The sequence below is a fragment of the Phyllobates terribilis genome, unplaced genomic scaffold, assembly GCF_046119375.1.
Source record: "Phyllobates terribilis strain yellow unplaced genomic scaffold, ASM4611937v1 Scaffold_1__5_contigs__length_1240528914, whole genome shotgun sequence".
Taxonomy (NCBI): domain Eukaryota; kingdom Metazoa; phylum Chordata; class Amphibia; order Anura; family Dendrobatidae; genus Phyllobates; species Phyllobates terribilis.
In genome coordinates this window covers 205,955,123-205,968,356 of record NW_027362761.1, presented here as the reverse complement: position 1 = coordinate 205,968,356, position 13,234 = coordinate 205,955,123, and the positions used below count along the sequence as shown (strand labels likewise).

Here is a 13,234-nt window from a genome sequence, read left to right as displayed (position 1 = left end):
TCAAAAGTTTACATACATTTCACTAGTATTTGGTACCATTGTCCTTAAACTGAATGACTTGGGTCAAACGTTTGGGAAATCCTTCCACAAGCTTCTCACAATAGTTGGTTGGAATTTGGGCCCATTCCTCCTGACAAAACTGCTGTAACTAATCCAGGTTTGTAGGTCGCCTTGCTCGCACCTGCCTTTTCAGCTTTGCCCATAAATTTTCAATAGGATTGAGATCAGGGCTTTGTGATGTTCACTCCAAAACATTGACTTTGTTATCCATAAGCCACTTTGTTACCATTTTGGCAGTATGCTTTGGTTCATTGTCCATTCGGAAGACCCATTTCCGCCCAAGCTTTAACTCCCTGGCTGATGTCTTGACATGTTGCTTCAGTATTGCCACATAATCTTTTTTCATGATGCCATCTATTTTGTAAAGTGCACCAGTCCCTCCTGCAGCAAAACAACCCCACAACATGATGCTGCCACCCCCGTGTTTCACAGTTGGGATGGGTATCTTGAAATTGTACCCAAGGATGAGCCAGAGTTGTGCAAGTCCACAATTCTCTTCCTGATATCTTGGCTGATTTCTTTAGACTTTCCCATGATGCTACACAAAGAAGCATCGTGTTCCAGGTGTGCATTAAAATACATCCACAGGTGTGTTTCTAATTAACTCAAATGTTGCCAAAAAAAACTATCAGAATCTTCCAAACACATGACATCATCATATGGGCAGTCCAGAATTGTTTAAAGGCATAGTAATCTCAGTGTATGTAAACCTTTGACTTTGCAGTAAGTAATAAAAATGCCTTAAAACATTCTCTATCTCTCATTATTCTGGCATTTGGCAAATATTAAAAATTATGGTAATCCTAATTGACCTAAAACGGGAAAGGTTTATTCTGATTTCATGTCAGATATTGAGAAAAACATGGATATGTGTCTTTTTATATCATGTATCTAAACTTCTGGTTTCAACTGTAAGTATAAAATGCAGCATGTGAGCAAGGGAGGAATCTCATTTTCAGACTGGATGCCATAATAAATTTAGATATAAGTCCACACCCCTAAATAAATTCATAACCCCAAATTAATTCAGATTTCAGATTTGTAAAGTCAGGTCCCTTACTTTACACACAAACACTAAGCAAACACTGCATACATTCACACTGCTCACAGTCCTCCTCCACTACGTGCAGGACCTTGGTAATGTCACCAAAATGTTACCAAATGTCACGCTAGTTATGATTTTTCTGGAAGTTACAAAGAACCAGGTCAGAAACAATGCAGTCCTGTACAAATTATGGTGGAGTGAAAAAAACTGAATTTTCCTCATGGCAGTGAGAAAAACTGAATGTGCACTTAAACCCTTCCCGATATGGCTATTTTCCATTTTTGTGCTTTTGTTTTTTTCCTCCACTTTTTTCAAGAGCCATAACTTTTATTTTTCAGTTGGGAAGAGTTGTACTTTTGAATGACACCATCCATTTTATCATGTGAAGTCCTGGAACATGGGAAAAAATATCCAAATACAGTGAAATATCATAAGAAAACCCCGTAATTTTTTTTGCTTTATATTTACAGCATTTATTGTTTGGTAAAAATTAACTGGAAATATGATTCACCAAATCAGTACAACTTTGGTGATACGAAACATGCATTGTTTTTTTAAATAATTCGTAAATTTGTAAAAAAAAATAAAATGTCACTTGCGTCTCCAAGAGCCATGGTGTGTTCAGTTTTCGGATGATGGAGCTGTGTGAGAGCTTGTTTTTGCACCCTGAGTTCATGTTTTTATTGACACTACATGGAGGGTAGTCTAGATAGGATGTTTTAATTGCCTGTTACTGCATGTTTTTGTGCTTTTGCATCAACCAAAAAAACACAATTCTGGCATTTTGATTTTTTTTCTCGTCAAGCTGTTTACTGATCTGGTTCATTCATTTTATATATTGATAGATCAGACTTTTATGAAAGTAGTGATACCACATGTGTATTTTTTATTTCTAAATTTTTAATGGGGGGAACAGGGGGTTGATTCTAACTTTTATTTATTTTTTTTTTTCAAAACTTTTTTTTCTACTTTTCATTGTATTTTTCAGTCCCCATAGGGGAGCTGAACCTTTGATCATCTGATCGCTTGTGTCAACACCTGTTAGGTGCCACAGGTAAGTTACAGGTGCTGTTAATTACACGAATTAGAGAAGCATCACATGATTTTTCAAACAGTGCCAATACTTTTGTCCACCCCCTTTTTTAGGTTTGGTGTGGAATTGTATCCAATTTGGCTTTAGGACAATTCTTTTTGTGTTTTTTCCTTGCAAGCAAATTAAATGAAGATAATAAGACCAAAGAATTTGTGATTGCAATCATTTTCAGGAAGAAACTGAGTATTATCTGACAGAATTGCAGGGGTGCCAATACTTTTGGCCACCACTGTATTAGCAGTGTAAAAAGGGTTGAATGCTTTTCTTACAAAAGTCATAAATAATCCAGCAACAGAGAATGTACAGCTGGTGAAATATGTATTGAACACGACAGCAATTTTCAAAGTAAATATATAGTATTTCTAAAGGTGCTATTGCCATGAATTTCTCAGCAGATGTCAGTAACAACCCATCCAATCCACACAGGCAAAGAAATCAAACCACAGATGTCCATAAATTAAGTTCTGTGTACATAGAATACATATGTGAAAAACAGTCTTCTGAATGAGGCCTTAGGCTCAGTTCTTACAGTGAGTATTTGGTGAGCTTGTGATGTTGCAGATCTTCAGTAATTTAGGTTACTTATATTCTTTCAGTGTGTTTCTGTGCTTTCTTTTGTGCATTTTTATTACGTTTTTGCTGCTGCGCTTTTTATCTCTTTTTGGTATGTAATAAATAAATGAAGCTGCTTTGTTCCATATATTTCATGTTATTTATGTTACACGCAACCGCCTAAGTTCTGATATGGGCGATACCGGTTATATGAATTAGTTGGAATCCTGGGGGAACCGTTACTCAGGGCGACAATAGGCAGCAGCTTCTCTCAGGTACATGATAAGATTCAGTTGCTGACCAGACACATCTGACAAGAGTCTTCATAAACGGTAGAACAGTAACATTTAATGAGGCACGGCCAGTGCAATGCAAATGTCTCTTTGAGCAACAGGCTCCAGTAATAACAGAACAGTCTTCTTTGCAGCACAGCAGTACACAGTCTATTATCCAGTAGCACAGTACAGCACAATTTTGATGCATACACAACCACAGGCTTTTCCTTCACAAGGACTCAATAGTACACAGCATTCTTTATGCTGCATGGAGATGGAGGGGGTGTGATGCGGGAGATGATCCCTATGACAGGATTCCTTCCATTCCTTATCTTCCTGGCCGACAATACTCCACACTGTTAGCTCAGGGAGTCTATCTGACCTTTGCTTAGCTTCCCTCCTGACCTGAATTCTGTTCCCTTGTCTTTTGTGAGATGCAGATCATACACCACCTTTCTCTTCGGCTCTGGCCGGACAGTAAACAACTTTCCCACAATGCCCCTGGGGCTCTGCTAAAACATTCCCTGTCTCCTGTGACTGTGTTAACCCCTCTAGTTGCTGGATGCTTCTGGAACACACGACTTCCTGTCTCCTGTGCTTGTGTTACTTCTAATAGTTGCTGAATGCTTTTAACCCCTTACTGGCCCAGGGCGTATTAGTACGCCCCAGGCTAGCACCCCTGGTTCAGTGAGGGCTCCGGCGTTGAGCCCGCACTGAACCGGGCACATGTCAGCTGATTATTACAGCTGACATGTGCCCGCAACAGCCGCGGGTGGAATCGCGATCCACCCGCGGCTGTTAACATGTTAAATGCCGCTGTCAATCTCTGACGGCATTTAACATCCCTGTGCCGGAAGCGCGGCATTATCCCCGCCCATCGGTGACCCCGTCACGTGATCGCGGGTCACCGATGGGTGGTCATGACAACCCTGGGTCTGCAGCAGACACCAGTGGTTGTCATGTAAAGATAGAACAGGAGCATTTCTGCTACATACAGGTGATCTGCTGATCACCTGTATGTAGCAGAGGCGATCAGACAAGTGCGGTTTCTAGTCTCCTATGGAGACTATAGAAGCAAGCAAAAAGTTTAAAAAAAATGTTTTTAAAAATATTAAAAAATATATAAAAGTTTAAATCACCCCCCTTTCGCCCCACTCAAAATAAAATAATAAAAAACAAACCCCACATACACATATATGGTATCGCTGCGTTGAGAATCGCCCGATCAATATAAAAAAAGAATTAATCCGATCGGTAAACGGCGTAATGAGAAAAAAATTCTAAACGCCAGAATTACGTTTTTTTGGTTGCCACAACATTGCAATAAAATGCAATAACGGGCGATCAAAACATTGGATCTACCCCATAATGGTATTAATAAAAACGTCAGCTTGGTGCGCAAAAAACAAGCCCTCATCCGGCCCCAGATCCCGAAAAATGGAGATGCTACGGGTCTCGGAAAATGGCGCCTTTTTTTAAATTTTTTTTTAGCAAACTTTGGATTTTTTTTTCACCACTTAAATAAAAAAGAACCTATACATGTTTGGTGTCTACGAACTCGTAATGACCTGGAGAATAATAATGGCAGGTCAGTTTAAAGTGGTAAAAAAAAAAACAACATCTGTGGTATTGCACTTTTTTTTGCAATTTCACTGCACTTGGAATTTTTTTCCCGTTTTCCAGTACACGATATGGTAAAACTAGTAATGGCGTTGAAAAGTACAACTCGTCCCGAAAAAATAAGCCCTCACACGGCCATATTGACCAAAAAATAAAAACGCTATGGTTCTGGGAACAAGGGGAGCAAAAAGGAAAATGCAAAAACGGAAAATCCCAAGGTCGCGAAGGGGTTAAAGCAACAGCACTACTTCTGCAGGTCACACTTATCTTTGATAAAGTCTTGTTGATGAAGCGCTGTGCGGATGACGTGTTCTTAGTGCTTCTACACTGCAGAAACGCAATAAAACCCATATACATTTTTCTCATGTCATTCAAGTCTACAGGGAAAATCCGCACATTAAATGCATATTTCCCACCACAGAGATTGACACAAAATATGCAACGTACAAAAAACAAAACCCCTTGGAGGGTAGGTGGCATCACACACAGCTATACACACATCCATCACACAGGCAGTCTATCAGACAATGAAGGCTTTGCTTCTGCAGCATTGTCCCATGCACATGACGCGATCCACTGCTCGCCACAGTCGCCCTGCAGAAACCGCTACAGCAGCTCGTCATGGCCGCCTTCTGGCGTACCGACGTACTGCAGCCGTTATAAGTAACGGGCATGCGCGGTACAGCAGGGGAGCGGACATGCGCAGTGCGGCAGCGGAAAGACGCGGAGGATGTATTTCTGAAACGGACAATCTCTTCCGGTGTTAGTGGTTGCTTACTTCCGGGTGGAAAGAGCCGAATTGCACGATGGAGAGTGGCAAATAAAAGCCGGGAGGCAGTGGCGAGCCAGTAAGGCTGGTAAACGGCTGCACGGGGAGCGCACGGAGGAGTGACCCGGTCAGTGGGGGGCGCTGTGGGCTCATTGTTTACCCTTGGCATCAGTTAATCTGCAGTTTGCCGTCAGCTGTGGCGGTGATGGGAGGGCACCAGGCGACACTGCAGCCTGTGTGACAGGGTGACCACATCACGGGACTCGCCTGCCCTGTGTGTGCCAGGCAGAGCTCCCATTAACTCCCTCAGACAGCAGGCACCCTGGCTGCCCAGTATGTCTGACCAAACTATCCCAGCTATGTAATGAGTCACTGCACAAGTGTCTTAAAAGAAACCATGAGACCACAGCTAAAAAATGGCATCTGACCTGGTGGAGTAGGACCCCCTTAAAAAAAAGCTGTATGTGAGGTGGAGGACCAATGAGCCCTCCTCTGTGATCCATTGACTACCTATAGATCTCCATACACTATGTATACGTGTCACGGCTGCCCCTCTTGTCTTGGATTTTGTCGTCCTCATCTGTACACGGGCAGCCCTGTTTATCTTCTGCAGCTCTTCCTCATTTCCTTCTAATTTTTTTTTTCTTTTCAAATAATTTAAATGGTCAATTTATTAAAGCATTTTGGATTATTTTTAACAATGCTCATGTATTTGAGTGAGATGGCTTTTTGGTAATTTTGTTTCTTATGGAGTTCACTGTCCCATAGTGATTGGTGTTTGCATAGTACAGGTAGATCCATCTAGTAAGCTGGTTATATGACCAGTGTAAATCACTGCTGGAAAAAAAATGACGAGCAGCATAGATTTTCAGACTATAGTATCTTATAACAATGATGCAACACAATGTTGCATTTCTTTAGTCTTTATTTTTCATGGCTGTGGTGTCAGTGACAGTTTCCAACTGTCATAAATGGCCAAATAGCAGTAACATCTTTACTGTACTAAAGATTGTAAGTTTTATATATTTCCAATTTTTACTACAGTAAATTTGCTACTGCTATTTGGCCATTTATGAAGGCTTACTGACACCACTGCGCGAAAATAAAAAAACAAACGCAATGTTTGGTGGTTATTTTTATAAGATACCATAGTCTGAAATCATGCTGCTCCAGTCATTTTTTTTTTTTTTTTTTTTTCAGCGTAGTCATATGACCAGTTTACTAGATGGATATCTGTGGATTCCTACTGACTTTGACTGCCCAAAACTAGTTTCAGCTTCACAGCCCTTGTTTTCTAGGGTATACAGTATGGCTATAGCTTGTGGTGTTTGTTTTCTTTAGAAGGCTGGGTTCACAAATTATTGGGTGTGATGCAGTTTTAGAATTCTTATATATAATTTGTTAGTAAACAAACCAATTTCTTCATTGAGCCCCATTTGCTTTAATGGAGCGGAGCTACAATACCAACCACATCCCGTAGACTGGACTGTTTTTAGAGGTGTGTGTGTCCTGACCTCTGACAAATGCCTGACATGAGTACACTTCTCCCACAACCCCACCCCTCTCCTTTAGAGCATGTCTCTTCTTTCAGTGTTTCAGCAGCTTTTTTTTCACACATAGTAAGTAATGGTTGGTGAGAAAAACGCTGAAAAATGCACAAATGCAGATGTGTGGGGTTTTTTTTTTTTTTTTTTTTTTAGTGTTTTTAATGCAACAGTGTGTGCCAACCTTGTGAAGACTTACAGAAATGGTTTGACCTCTGTCATTGCCAACAAAGGATATATAACAAACTATTGAGATGAACTTTTGTGGGTGACTAAATACTTATTTTCCACCAAAATTTGAAAAACAATTCTTTCCAAGTCAGACAATGTGATTTTCAGGATTTGTTTTCTCATTTTGTCTCTCTCATAGTTGAGGTCTACCTATGATGTCAATTACAGGCCTCTCATCTTTAAGTGGGAGAACTTGCACAATTGGTGGCTGACTAAATACTTTTCTCCTTCCCCCATGACTGCACCACGGAGAGAGGGGATCCACCCTTCAAGGACAGGAAACCTACAGATAAAAAGGGCGGTACCTTTCTCCCGCATCAGCTGGTTTCCTGTCCTTGACGGGGAGCCTACAGTACTTGTAAAGGAAGGCATATCTGATGCCAGGGAAGAAGGATCATCGTTGGGGCCAGACCGACTCAGGCAGCGGGGGTTCCCTGCCTCGGCTGGTGCGGCATCCTGAAGCGCCACCGCTGTGGTCAGTTGGCCTCTAGGGTGTGTGGGGAGATCCAGCTCGACGATGAGGCAGCATCTGCTGGACCCTGCTGCCTTCCCCTGGACCTCCCTAGACGCGGTGGTGGCAAAGACCGCGCACAAATCCCCCTGCCCGGAAGCAGCCAGGCGGTACTAGTGAGACCGAACTTCCGGGTCCCACTGCGCAGGTGCGCTGGGCGCCTCCCGATGACTCTGCTCTGCAAAGCATGACTGGGAAAACCAGTCTGTGCGGTTGTCACTCACATGCTGTGGGGGGGGTGGGCGTTCCTAAGAAGCACACCGCATGTTCTAATGGGGTGAGGGGAGGTGGGGAAGAGTAATCATTATCCTGATGGCCAGCTGGAAGGGAGTGCCCCTGGGGCCTTATAAGACCAATACAACAGATCTTGTATTGAGCTGACTATCTGCGAGGAGACCCCGAAATTCGCCACAGAGCTCAGATCCCTGATAAAGTTGCAAGTAGAAGACACCGTTGGGTCCCTTCAAGGGGGGGGGGGGGGACAAAAAATCCAAAAACATCCCCTGAATTTGGAAGTAGTTCAGAGGACTGTGAGGGAGATTCGGATGTGTCCGATTCTTCATTGTCCTCATCCTCATCTAGGGATAGAGGCGGACGGAGCTGTTTTCCTATTGAGGAAACAGTCTCATCAAGGCTGTCAGATCCACCATGGGGCTGACGGACCCCCGTCCTAAAAGATCTGTCCAGGACATGTTCAGTGGGCTAGAGCAAAAAAGAGAAGGTCTTTCCCATTTAATGAGAAAGTCTTCTTTGTTTAGAAAGGAGTGGAAAAGGCCAGAAAGGAAGGACCTTTTATCCCCAAAAAGAAAATACCCATTTGATGACCCTGCATGTTCCCTTTGGGAGAAGGTGCCAAAACTGGATGTGGCAATTGCTAAGGCCTCCAAAAAATTCTCCCTCCCATTTGAATATAAGGGTGTGTTAAAAGACCCCATGGACAAAAAAGCAGACACCTTCCTGAAGGGATCATAGGAAGCTGCAGGGGGAGGGTTGAAACCTGTGGTAGCAGCTCCATGTACGGGCAGGTCCTTAATGGTCTGGCTGGACCAGTTAGAAACACATCTGAGAGAAAACGTCTAGAGACAAGATATTAGAGTTCATCCCTGGAATGAAAGGGGCGGCTGCCTTTTTAGCAGACGCCTCTGCTGACTCGGTCAGGTTAGCAGCCACAGCAGCTGGTTTCGCTAATGCAGCCAGGCGAACCCTCTGGCTTAAATGTTGGCCTGGGGATCTCCAGACAATATCAAGGTTATGCTCCATCCCCTGTGAGGGTGAATTTTTGTTTGGGCCTACACTTGACGATATTTTAGACAAAGCCAGGGACAATAAAAAGCGTTTTCCTATCCTCTCAAACGCCTCTTACAGAAAGTCCTTTTGGAGTAAGATTTATCCGCAGAAAACCCCCTAGGAACCAGGATAACTTGGAGTATAAGAGGAGGAAAACACCCAATGAGGGTTTTCCCCGGGTGGGTGGAGCTATCAGAGTTTCTCCCGACCTGGGAAAGAATATCTAACAACTCGTGGATTCTGGACCTAATAAAATCAGGTCTGAAGTTCCAGTTCCACTCGATTCCACATCCAAACTTTATAGTAACACCGAAAAAATCCTCAAACGAAGAGCAACTAGCTTTAGAACAGGAGATCCTAGGCCTGATAGAAAAAACAGTCCTTCAGGAAGTCCCAACTCAGGAAAAAGGCGAAGGTTTCTACTCCCCTCTGTTCCCGAGGGAAAAAAACAGATGGGACTTACAGGACAATCATAAACCTGAAAAAATTGAACAAACTATTGAAGATACAAGCCTTCAAGATGGAAACAATAAAACATCTGTAAAAATGCTGTTTCCGGACTGTTTTATGACCGTTCTAGATCTAAAGGATGCTTATTATCACATCCCCATCCACAAAGATTACCAGAAATTCCTCAGGGTGGTCATTTCCATAGGCTGTGTAGTCGAGCACTATCAATACACAGCCCTCCCATTCGGCCTTGCCATAGCCCCAAGGGTGTTCACCAAGGTTATCGCTGAGGTAATGGCACATCTAAGGGAACAAAATATCTTGATTGTCCCTTAGCTGGACGACTTTCTAGTAATGGGCAGTTCCTTCCTACATTGCAGAGACCAGGTGGTCAAGGTCATGGATTCCTTGACAAACTTGGGCTGGCTTTTGAATTAAAAAAAAAAAGCAAAACCAAGCCAAGTACAGGAATATCTGGGCATCATGTTGGATTAAAAAAAAAAAACGGGAGTGTTGCCTCCCAACAGAAAAAACTCAAAAGATCATAGCCCAGATATCTCTGGCAAGGGACCACCCGTCTATGACTCTGCGGAAAGCTATGTCCCTCCTAGGTTCCTTGACTGTATGGTTCCCGGCTGTCCAATGGGCTCAAAAAAATAAAGGGAACGCTCAAATAACACATCCTATATCTAATGAACAATCAGTACCTAATGGCAGTCAGGCTACCTATGGCGAGCACATGGAGGGCTGTGCAGCCCTCCAAAGAAATGCCACAGAACACCGCGGTCGGCAAAGTTGCCACTGGCTCCCTGTGCTCTTCACCGATAAAAGCAGGTTCACACTGAGCACATGTGACCGTCTGGAGACTCCGTGGAGAGCTATCTGCTGCCTGCGACATCCTTCAGCATGACTGGTTTGGCAGTGGGTCAGTAATAGTGTGGGGTGGCATTTCTTTGGAGGGCCGCACAGCCCTCCATGTGCTCGCCAGAGGTAGCCTGACTGCCATTAGGTACTGAGATGAGATCCTCAGACCCCTTGTGAGACCATATGCTGGTGCGGTTGGCCCTGTGTTCCTCCTAATGCAGCACAATGCCATGCCAGACCTCATGTGGCTGGAGTGTGTCAGCAGTTCCTGCAAGATGAAGGCATTGAAGCTATGGACTGGCCCTCCCGTTCCCCAGACCTGAATCCGATTGAGCACATCTGGGACATCATGTCTCGCTCCATCCACCAACATCGCGTTGCTCCACAGACTGTCCAGGAGTTGGCGGATGCTTTAGTCCCGGTCTGGGATGAGGACCCACGGGAGACAATCCACAACCTCATCAGGAGCATGCCCAGGCGTTGTAGGTTAAGGACATTACATTAAAGTTGGATCAGCCTGTAGTATGTCTTTCCACTTTAATTTTGGGGGTGACTCCAAATCCAGTCCTCCATTGGTTCATTTGATTTCCATTGATGATTTTTGTGTGATTTTGTTGTCAGCACATTCAACTTTGTACAGAACAAAGTATTCAATGAGAATATTTCATTCATTCAGATCTAGGATGTGTTTGAATGTTCCCTTTATTTTTTTGAGCAGTGTACATACCAGAGATTTGCAGTAGAAAATCCTAGAAGCAGAAAAATCTCTAAAAGGGCATTTAGAAGGGCAGCTAATGTTTTCGTTAAACTACACTTTTTCTCTAAGGTGGGGGAGAATAGGCAATTTATCCCGGGGTGTTCCATGGGTGATCCTGACCATAGACGCAAACTCCAGGAGTTGGGGGGGCTCACTTGAACGATCTGTTAGCTCAGGGGGTCTGGTCAGAAGACCTAATATCAATTTCCTCAAACATGAAGGAGCTATTGGCAGTAAAATTCGCACTTTAGGAATTCTTGCACACTATCCAAGGTCACCATGTAAGGGTGTTCTCAGACAACCGGGTAGTAGTAGCGTACCTGAATCACCAGGGGGGGTACCCGGTCCCATCCTCTGCAAGTGACGGAGACTATTTTTCAGTTAGCCGAGGAAAATTTGGGGTCCGTATCAGACCTCCACATAAAAGGGTTAGAAAATCGCATGGCAGACTTCCTGAGTCGGACCCAGCTGAGACAGGGCAAGTGGGAATTGAATCAGTCAGTTTTCAATCAGATCGTAGAGATGTGGGGACGTCCTTCCATAGACCTATTTGTGAACAGTCAGAACAAGAAAATGGGCATGTTCTGTTCATTAGACCCCAAAGGGGACCCTACAGTGTTAGACGCCTTCATGATCCCATGGGGTCGCCCTCTAGCCTATGCTTTTCCTCCGACTGCCCTAATTCCGGCTGAAAGATCAGGGAAGACAAAGCAAGAGTAATCTTGATAGCCCCCTTCTGGCCAAAGAGGACATGGGTTTTCTTGGCTGAGGATGTCCATCTCTGACCCCTGGGTGCTTCTGGACCTTCTCTCTCATCCTCGGGTAACAAACTTGCACATGACAGCCTGGAATTTGAGAGGGCTCTGAGGGATAAGGGGTTTTCCCTGAATTTAATCACCACGCTACTTCAAAGTAGGAAACCTGTAACCACCAAACTTTATGGGAAAACTTGGAGAAAGTTCCTTTCGTTTTCAGGTTCCAGGTGAGATGAAGGGGTTCCATTAACAGCTATTTTAGAGTTTCTACAGAGGGGGGTTGGAACAGGGCCTAGCCACAAGCACCTTGAAGGTTCAGGTCGCTGCGTTGAGGGCCCTATTCAATTTTGACCTAGCCAGGGATTCATTAAGGCATCAGCTTGATCCCGACCCATCCCCTCTCAGAGCATTGCCCATTGGGATTTAAACTTGGTCCTCTCAGCTCTAACCAAACCCCCGTTTGAACCTTTGTCAGAGGCATTTCTAAGAATCTTATCCCTTAAAACAGTGCTTTTGGTGGCTCTCACGTCTGCACGTAGAGTCCGTGACATCCAGGCGCTATCTGCAGGTCCTCCCTTCACACAAATCTCGAAGGATAGTTACTCTTTAAACCGACCCAGCCTACCTGCCAAAAATGACGTCGAGTTTCCATAGGTCTCAGGAGATTACCCTCCCTTCTTTCTGCCCCAATCCCAAGAACAAGAGCGAAAGAGACTTGCATACATTAGATGTCAGAAGGTGCCTAATCCAGTACCTAGGGGCAACACAAGTGTTGGAAGGATAGGGCTCTTTGTAGGTTTTCAGGGTCCTCGAAAGGAGGAAAAAACCTTCTAAAGACATGTTGGCAAGATGGATAAGGGATGCCATCACCCTGTCATATTCCTCATGTGGGGAAGCCGCCCCAGAGAAACTGAAGGCTCACTCAACAAGAGCAGTGGCAACCTCGTGGGCAGAAAGAGCCGGTGCCTCGATAGACCAGATATGTAGAGCTGCAACATGGTCTCCCCCCTCTACATTCTTCAATCACAATCGGCTGGACTTAACCTCTTCTTCAGACCTTGCTTTTGGTAGAAGGGTTCTGGAAGCAGTGGTCCCCCTTCCCCTCCTAATGATGCATCTCTCTGTAATTCTCTCCGTGGTGCCGTCATGGGGGAAGGAGAAAGACTTAGTTACTTACCGGTAACTGGATTTCTCCGAGCCCATGACTGCATCCGTACCTTCCCTCCCTTCACGTGTGGGTGTGCGCACTTACTTTTTCATTATTTATACATAGTCACAGGGTGTTCCTGATAAGCGTAGTAATAATGTTATACGTTGTTTTGTTATTAATCCGGAGGTCCTCTCATGCTCTGTAAACAACTGATGTAGGAGAGGTACTGCCCTTTTTATCTGTGGGTTTCCTGCCCTTGAAGGGCGGATTC

At 44.2% G+C, this 13,234-nt stretch overlaps 1 protein-coding gene across 1 annotated transcript in view; it reads left to right on the top strand.

Annotated features, from left to right (window-relative positions):
- The first annotated feature begins 5,364 nt into the window (after positions 1-5,364).
- TUT7 (terminal uridylyl transferase 7) overlaps positions 5,365-13,234 on the top strand; it is a 67,216-nt gene continuing 59,346 nt past the window's right edge. Inside the window, exon 1 of the mRNA XM_073670948.1 lies at positions 5,365-5,541. The gene's annotated coding sequence lies outside the window, so the exon portion shown is untranslated. The remainder of the gene's footprint in view (positions 5,542-13,234) is intronic.